The sequence below is a fragment of the Solanum dulcamara genome, chromosome 6, assembly GCF_947179165.1.
Source record: "Solanum dulcamara chromosome 6, daSolDulc1.2, whole genome shotgun sequence".
NCBI lineage: Eukaryota > Viridiplantae > Streptophyta > Magnoliopsida > Solanales > Solanaceae > Solanum > Solanum dulcamara.
The window spans coordinates 63,383,034-63,385,453 of record NC_077242.1 but is presented as its reverse complement, the minus strand read 5'-3'; positions in this window follow the sequence as shown (position 1 = coordinate 63,385,453).

The window sequence follows — 2,420 nt, the reverse complement described above, 5'->3', positions numbered from 1 at the left end:
ATTCACATGAACCCAAGATGAGATTTCTTGTCATAAATGTCTTGAGGTTGAGATGGATAGTTGTGTGTATATATGTATTGATTGGAATGAAAAGAATGAATTGGATAGTTAAAAATGTCCCCTTGTTTCTATAATTTGAACATAGGACTAAAATGAAGATTGTGGAGTAGATGTTTGGATAATGATGTGATGATAATATTTGATGATGGTGTGAGTGATGATGTGAATGGTGCTTATTTAATATGTGTAGAATGATTGATGAAGAGGTTATGTTGATGAGGAGGTTATGTGATGAAGTGAATTGGAGTCTAATGTGATTATGTGATATGTGAATTGCATATTTTGAGTCGATTGGAGTCTTATGAGTATTTTTAAAATAAAGGATCTTTTGAGAAGGAGTTTTAAATACATGATTTGTGAGAATTTTTGCATAAAATATTTATACACTATTTTGAGTTTAAGAAATAATTATTTTCATCTATGATTTAAAAAGAGTTTAAGCATGAGTTGAGTTTGAGAAGTCTTTTAATTATTTTTGAACATGAGTATTTTTAGTATAAATGATTTGAGCATTTTTACATAAAAAGGTCTATTTTGATATTGTATAAATTTTAAAGAGAAGAGTTTGATGAGTTGAGATGAGTCTATTTGAAAGAAGATCCAAGGAGGCCAGATTTGATTAAGTTGATTTGAAGGAGTCCAATGAGGCTAAATGAGTATTTTGAGTATGTTACTCACTTGATAGATATGAGCATATTGAGTCTTGGGAGGAGTATCGAGCACCGAATTGGGTAAGAGTAAAATCCATACTCAAATCCAATAACTACGTCGCCAAAGTAGGAGGGGATTGAACCGTTGAAGTCGGATGCTTCCACAAAATGTTTGTCCTGACATTATAGGACTTGGTTGGATTGGATTTATGATTGGTTGATGCGTTCATACCCTGGTAAGGTATGAATGGATGCGGCAACAACGTCGGCTTGTTGTACTATCACTCGCTCATATGGTGATGGTTGTTGGTTAGAGAAACTCCTAAATTGAATGGATTGTGCTTGATCTGATTGGTTTGATTGTGATTGCAGATGATTGAGTTGAATTGTAAAACATTGCATAATTTAATTTGCATATTTATTGAGTTGAGCCCTTTGAGTTGGTTGTTGAGTTGATGGTTGAGTTGATTGTATATGATCGGATTGGATTAGATGAATTGTGATTTGATAGTGTACAATTGGACTGGATTGGAATAGATGATTTGTTGATTGGGTTGAATGGAAGGATATATGATTGGATTGGATCAGACCGTATATGACCGGGTTGAACCAATTGTATACAATTGGATTGAATCGGATCATATATGATTTGATTGAACTGTATTGTGTATGATTGGATTGGATTGTATGATGTGTGATTGGTTTTTGTCTAGAAATGTATTCTTACTTTAGACTTATGACGTCTTATGTGAGTCTCTCCTACCTTTCTGATTCGAGATAGTTGACCCGATGTTATTCTTCCTTGAGGTATGTTTCATTGTGCCATATTACATACTCGTACATTCCACGTACTGACGCCCATTTGGACCTGCATCATTTCATGATGCAGAGACAGGTTTAAGAGATCGTCAATAGGAGCACCATTGAGGATCTATACACACTCAGCGTACTGGTGAGTCCTTCCCTACATTCGGAGGACACTGCTTATGTTATTCTTGCACCGAGTTAGCCCTTTCCATTTTTATTTGAGGTAGCCATGAACATGTCATTGGCACCAATTAGATAGTAGTGATAGAGGCTTCATAGACTAGATAGTGATGGATCGATTGAGTATTTCTTTTCTTAAATTATTCTTGTCAAACTATTTTTAATGACAAATATTAGAGTTGATTTGTTGGCCCATGGCCTTTATTCTTTGAGTTAGATTGATGTTTTGAGTTGCCCACCGAATATTCTCTTTATATTTTTTTTTCTTCCGCTGATTGAATGAAGGAACGGATGTGTGATCAGGCTATGTGGTTCGCTTGCGAGCCAGAAATGGCTTCTGAGTGCCGGTTACGTCTAGGGTACCCTCCCGGGGCGTGACAAACTCATTGTCCTTTCTCACCCTAAACTTAATTCTTAAGGTTGTGCATCGGTCAGTTCAATTTGGTTTTATGTATTATCAATTCGGTTTATCGGTTTTTGATTTTTAAAAACGCTAAACCAATAACAAACTAATAAGATATTTTTTATCAATTTTTGGTTTATCAATTTTTGATCGTTAACGGTTCGGTTTTTGGTTTACCCAATAAAAAAATGCTCATAAAATAAATATATGACTTCACACTTCTCTAATATTTTCCGGTAAGCCTATAAATACTTTGATATACTAAAACAAAAAAGATAATGAGAAATTGCATCAATAAGAGCATATGTAGTATGAAGGCT